This window comes from Augochlora pura, chromosome 5 (genome assembly GCF_028453695.1).
Source record: "Augochlora pura isolate Apur16 chromosome 5, APUR_v2.2.1, whole genome shotgun sequence".
Taxonomy (NCBI): Eukaryota; Metazoa; Arthropoda; class Insecta; order Hymenoptera; family Halictidae; genus Augochlora; species Augochlora pura.
The window spans coordinates 10644166-10651371 of NC_135776.1; the positions used below are offsets into that span (position 1 = coordinate 10644166).

Sequence of the window (7206 nt, forward strand, 5' to 3'; positions counted from 1 at the left end):
ACTATAATGGTACTAGAAATAAAGTTATTTAAAATCAAATCAATTTTTCTTTTTTTTTCAATATCCCTTGCGCAAATCGGGCAGTTTTACAGAACGTCGAGTAACAGGTCAGAGAAAATTTAACAGGTGATTTTCCATGACAATATAAAATAACAATCGGAAGTGAAAATAATGTCCACGTATAATGTTGTACGTCAATGTCTTACCGGTGGCTCATCGAAATTTAAACGGATCTTTAAACTTTGTAACTAAAAAAACAGAACTGAAAATACAATCGGTTACTTTCGGTTTTGCTTTATTGCGTCATGGAAAATCACAGTTTCAACTTTCTCCCACTTGTTGCCGAATATCCTTTTCCTTGCAGTTTTTCCTTGCAGTTCCTTGGAATATCTACGTAAAAAAATCAAAATCTTTTTATCAAGACTAACGTAACAGATGTAAGTTAAATTGCATTATATCAATGGATTCCGAATGTGTCACTAAAAATATCATTAAGCAGGCGAACCAAAAATTTTAATGTTAACTGTTAACTAATGGATTGGTGTCACTCGCGACCCCAACATTTTATTTCTGATAGATTTTGCAGTAAAAGTATAATTTTTCATATTTTTATTATTATATACACTAACGTTATTTAAACTTTGATTAATACATGTTTCGTCCTTTTTATTTGAGGCCTATCACGACAATAGAACGCTAATTATTTTTATGAACACTGACTTTCTTACACACCTGGCAAAGAATTCAGTGTGCTGAATAACATTTCTCACATAATTGTTAATAATTGGATCGTGGAGCCTTGCACAAATTCTCAGTTCCATCATTTTATAAAACCCTGAAAGAAGGAAGAATGACCCATACGATATTAATAATTAACAATAAAAAGTTTAAATTTGATGTATTACCGAACACCCAGTAGTGTACTTGCAATCTCCTGAATTAACAAAACGATGAATTGAATTTACAAACGACTTTGCGCATGGAACATGAAACACTTAACTGTATTTCTTTTAAAGTACGGGGAGACAAAATTGTATGTCGTGACCACTAGGACGCAATTCTGCAACATCGGTTTGGTGGATATCGACATAAATATAATTAGCCACAACAATACTCTTGACCTTGAAAATTCAAGATCAAAAATAAAAAAAATTGTGAAATTAACAATTACATAAATAAAAGTCATTAGGATTCTTGAGCTGGTGAATCTTCAAAGTCAAGTTCAATTTCACAACAAGTTAATTATCTCAAGAATCACGTTAAGTTGATCTCAATATACAGGGTATTACAAAAGTTATTCAAAATTGGGAAATAAGGGGTTCCTGAGGTCATTTAAAGTAACTTTTTTCTTAACACAAATGTAATTCGCGGCTTTGTTTATGATTTATTAACGAAAAACTGTGACGAATGAGAGGCGAGCAGCTCGGTAGCCCTGATTTCTCAATTTGGAGCAACTTTTGGTGCACCCTGTATAATCTTGGTAACACCTTGTACATGTTAGGACGGAACGACGAAGGAAAAACTAACATACTTCAGGCAGACGAAACGATGAGAAAAATAATGAAAATACGGGGAAAAACAGCATAGTAAATAGCATAGAAAACCGCAGATAGTATTTTTGCTAAAAGTATTAGCGGACCAGACAAAGAACACCAAATATGGGTGTTACCAGAATAGAAATAAGAACTTTACTAGAGTACATTGAACAAAAGTGTGCACATATTCGGTATGGTATATTCGTAAGACACTCTGTATACACTTGAAATAAAAGTCAGGTACTACAAAAAATGTAAATTCACTTATCGTAATTCTCATTTAATAGACAAATCTATTAAGCTGAGTATCAAATATTTTTTAAGAGAAAAAAAATATGCTGAAAGATTTTAGAAAAGTACATACCATTCATACAATCGTTTCACAATCTTCATCGGCACACCCGATTGTTACAGTGATTTTGTACATATATTTACGATAAGTACGAGTAGGAGATGCAAGAAACACTAGAATCGTTTGACTAATTTTTGCAAATCACATCAAGCAGACCTTATTTGTCTATAACTGTTACACCTTAATGTTATTTTCGTGCAATCTCTGTTTGTACCTGTTACCAGAATTATCTCGTTTCAGTTGTTATTTATTATTGTATATTTACTTGAATTGCACCTTCGTAAAGTAGAACGCTCTGTACAGAATTGCTGTGACACAAACGATGTTATTTATTTCGCTGGACAATCGTAAACATGGAGACAAAGCATGTTTTTCTCGCAAGTCTACAAATTCTGAATTATTCCAGGAGTGATTATGCGATCTCTTATTTGAAAAATGTTAGCAAATACTCTGATTCGATAAAAGTATCCGAATTCTGTACGACAATAATTTCGTTGTTTGATTAGTGATAGTAATACTTGACACATCGACCGATTTAATGTAATTCTGCATCGTTACAAAATACATATTTCTGTAATTATAAAACAGATATTTTTGTTCCGGAAGAAAATTAGACATAACTAGGGTAATTTAAAGGATGATTATATTAATAATGTAAAAGCTTAATAATTGGCTCGATTGTATCTTTGAGATACATTTTCTCAGAGAGGAAATAATTATCTTCTCACTTATATAAAATGCAAAGCTTTCTGCTAATTTCCATGAAGAAAAAGAATTATCTTGTAATTAAAATTATCGAGTATGGAAGAAGGTTTGGATTACTTTCTCTACAATGATTACAGGAAATCTTTTCACTTAAGTAATCATGTTTATCTAAGTATTGCTCAAGTCTGCTATGTAATGAACAAACTGTTTGTGATACAGATTCGCTAAATGGTTAATTGTCCGTGAAACGATTGAACTGTACTACGGAATGACAATTTGCTATTCAATTCTCGCTTATTATATGACACGAGTACACATACAAAAGCCGCCTATTCCTCGCGCAACATCGACTTTACTTTCGCGATATCGATGTGCTGCTAAATCGCTACCTCGTGACGAATTTCAACCATTCTTGATTATAGTATTTAATACTTAGATCTGTGGCATAATTTTAACTAACCTGATTTTATTATCTAATTGTAAGACGAAACGAAATTATATGAACTAGTAATCTTAATTCAAAGTCTGAGGTTGCATCAGTCGGATGTCAGACATTTATTGACAAATAAAATTACTATGTCTGTTGATAAAACCATTTATAAACACTAGAACTTTTTGTATTTGATCATTCTCGTATGAAAAACCTTAAACAACTTTTTGTCAAGACAACTTTTTTGGATAGAACCTGAAAATCGATAAAAATACAACAATTAAAAAGATATATCGAATGAAACGATCAGATTTATATTTTGCAGTTATGTTTAGCGATAAATGTTATATAGTAACTCTTTAATGTGAGAAAATTAACGAAGAGAACAGTCTCTTTTAAAAAGAAAAAGACAATTATAATAATGATGGTTATACAGTGAAATGCAAACATGCGTAACACCAGTTTCTTGTCATCGATAGTATATTGAATTTTATGAATAATATCTATGATTCAATAGTTAATATGTTGTAGCACATCGCGCGTTGATTTTAATACGTATTTCTTGTTAAAAACCTTCTTTGGACGAACGCACGGTAGAAATGTTGGTATTCGGAATAGAACAGGATAGCCGCATGAATCACTTCTAGAAGGTCTAGCGTAGTCGTCTGTATATCCGTGCCTCCAATTTAGAAACGTACAGAATAAGAAAAATTTCACATATAAATTGATACCTCTCTCTTTTTTTCTTTATGCGTTTTTAATCCAAGCGCGGTAACTGAGACATCTACGCTAGTACTTCTCGAAGAGGACAACAACATACATATGTCCATGTTATTAAAACTCTAATAACATGGACATGAAAATTAGTTACGTGCTTATGAGGAAGACGCTATGGGACAACGTAGTGAACGCAGCGGGACCATAGATGGAAGCTTATTTTTTTCACACTTCACATATATTAAAAATTAGACTGCGGATGTTTATGGAGAATCAATATCTCAGGGATGGAACATCGAATATAGATTTGTTTTCGTTCTTAATAAATCATTTTCTTTAATTATCTCAACGATGCAGTGTCCTTAAATTCTGATCATGTCTTAAGTGTTTGTGTTTCCTTTATATGTTTTCGCTATAAATGGATAAAATAGTAACGACACAAACGAGAGGTAAACATACAGTCTAAAGGAGCCACCTCCGGTCTCAATGACCTTGAAATACATTGCCAGGATCATCATTCTGAACAACTTTTTCAATAGATACAATAGAGCGTTGGCCTTTAGTTTCTAAGATATTCAGAAACTTGTTAAAGAGATAGTGATTCAATCAGGTTAGGAATTTAACTTTCGCACGGCGGACCGTTTATGATCGCGAGTTGCGGATTCAAGGTCTATCCAGTCTCAACTCTGGATTTCATTACTTCTTTAGGGTTTGATTAAAGATTTGATTTATATTATTCGTAAATAATTACTTAAATTGCTAAAAAATGTCAAAAATCAATTTTCTATTGAAATAATCATATTTTCATATTATTAGTTTCGTTTGAAGAATCAAATATTTTTTAAAGATAAATTCTTCAAAATAGTAATTAAAATGTTTTTATCCATCTCCATAATCCATTGAATATTTTGGCTATGTATGCCTGTATCTAGATCGACAAACTTTGCAATGTTTATGTACGCATATCTTTGTTTATTATATATATATCTCCCAAGTTAACGTATATGCCTTGACAATATATTTCAAGGTTATTGAAGTAGGAGGTGGTTTCCTTAAACTGTATATATATTATACAAAGTTGCCAGATCTGATTTCTAAAAAGGATTATGAGCTATTATTTTTCTATGGGCAGAACTCACTCTACTGTGAATATCAACAACACTTTTGATTTCTAAATATCAGTAATCACTATAATCTCCATAACGCGTTTTTATTATGGTTATCGTAGTAGTATTTCATAAACGAGTAGATCTCTTTTCTGAAATCACATACAGGGTGTCCCAAAAGTTCAGCTGCCTTATGTCAGCCGCACTCATTTCTTATTGATTAGTGATTTTCGTTAATAAGTCGTAAACGGAGCTGCAAGTTACTTCAAGTGACTTCAGGAACTCCTCATTTTCCGATTTTGGATAACTTTTGGGATATTTTGTGAGCATTCATAGAAATCGATATTACTAGTATTCTTAAAATTGAAGTCTCTTTGATAACTGTGCGATCAATTTCCACGATTTGTTTTTTATACACCGCATCAGCACATTTCATATCCAACCTATTATTATATAATAATACAGTTATACCTGAACTCCTGCACGTTTTTCGGGCCGCAGCTTACTATGCAGTCGAGGACGAGGACAGGAATTCCTTTGCCCTGATTGGCTGACGGTTCATTGCTGAAACAAGATTCACTGAGGATTGGACACACAGTAAAATGATGGGAATTGTAGGGCGCCGTGCGTGAACACCCTGGGTACTAATACTCCGCGATATGAACTATCTATCGGGTTTGTAAGGCCGATTACGCTGAGCGACCGAATAGATTAGTACCGCTGTCTGTCTAATTAAAGATAAACAGCTGATTTTCTTCTATGCCAACTTCTTGGACATCCATGTTAGCTCCTGGCTGACCTGCGGGTATTACAAATTTTTCACCACTGATTTCACGGACCTTCAAGTCTGGATTATCAAATGTCTCTTTATAAATGTCGGCAAGGTTAAGTTCCGCTTCAGTTTTAGCGCGAGCTATCTTGTACATCCCTGAGGCTAACTGCCTCAGTTCTGCTTCAGTGAGGGAACACATTGTGGCGATAATCCGCCAAATGGCTGAACCCCTATATCCCCCAAAGGGAATATCTTTAAGCAGTTCCCTCTTGATGTATGCACATATGTATGCAATATCAGCATGTTGCCGAAGGTTTACTGTAGGACGGACTAGAGAACAAAACGGGTTTCTTAATAAATGTCTCGCCATAGTTAGGGCCTGGAAAAAATTTGACACAGGGACACCTTTCCTAAGGTGTAGGTCTACATCAAAATACTGTATCCTTGTGACTACGTCTGCTATGGTGGTAAGGCAGGTAACATTGTTATTGGTAGATTGTTCTATAATCCACGCTAGTGATTGGCCTTCGGGGTTGACCAGCTGACCACTAACCGGCGGTATATCTTCTCCCACGTTGATTCAATCGATGTGTACATCCTTACATAATTTTTAACGATAACGTCAGCTATATAAGCATCAATATTTAGATTTGGAATGCGGTCTTGTAATTAGCGCTTTCTGAGCCAGTATCATGTCAGTATCACGGATACCGTTGTTAATTGCCCAGTTTTGGGCCACAGCTTCTGGTATCAAAGTTCTACCGTGCCAGGAATCATTGCCTAGGACAGGGATAGAAGCGCTGCTTGCTTACGGAGGTAGAAGAACGTGCAGTTGTTCAGGTATCACTATAGTTATATCCACCAAATAGAAGAAAATGCTCGAGATAACATTGAGTTTCAGAACAAGTGGCGCAACAGTTACTGACGAAGTTGAAGGTAGAGAAACAGTGAATAACGGCGTTGTTCGCTTATCAGGGAATTGAAACACAAGGACACATAATATATATGTGGGAATATATTGGGTGTAACCTATCGGTTGTTAGACGCAGTTAGAATACAGGCTATAAAGGTTCGTTTAATATAAAATAGCTGTCACTTTCTCGCCACACTCATACACACAATACTACAAGACAAGAAAAAAAACGCTGACTAATGCTCGCTGACCTTGCCATCTGTCCCGATATATCGCTCGCTTTGCACTGGTGTCGATTTGTTGCCCGTTGTCGCAGAGGAGCTGCGAAAACAAAACGCGTCCTTCGCGAATATTCGCAGACGCAAGCGGTAAATCCCTACATATATTTCAAAGCAAAACACGTCCCACGTTTCCCTCCTGATACGGTGCTAATTACTATAATTAGAACAGAAACAAATGTCTTTTATAAATATAGGTTTGTAAATGTTCCATTGGCAAGTTTAAGTGGATATACGACGTAGCAACGGATTAATTTTTCATTCGACGGCTGGCGACAGGCAGAGAATCGTAAGCCATGAAATCTATTATCAAAAACAAGCGGTGTGGTGCGTATGATGCGATCGGAATAGTATTGGGTTGGCAACTAAGTCATTGCCGTTTTTGTCGATAGATTCAC

The 7206-nt window shown here is 34.9% G+C and overlaps 1 long non-coding RNA gene across 1 annotated transcript; it reads left to right on the top strand.

Moving 5' to 3' along the window:
* The first annotated feature begins 12 nt into the window (after window positions 1-12).
* Window positions 13-7200, top strand: LOC144470584 (uncharacterized). The gene is made up of 2 exons (XR_013494149.1): window positions 13-6457; window positions 6519-7200. It is a non-coding gene; the product is annotated as an uncharacterized LOC144470584 (long non-coding RNA).
* The last annotated feature ends 6 nt before the right edge of the window (window positions 7201-7206 follow it).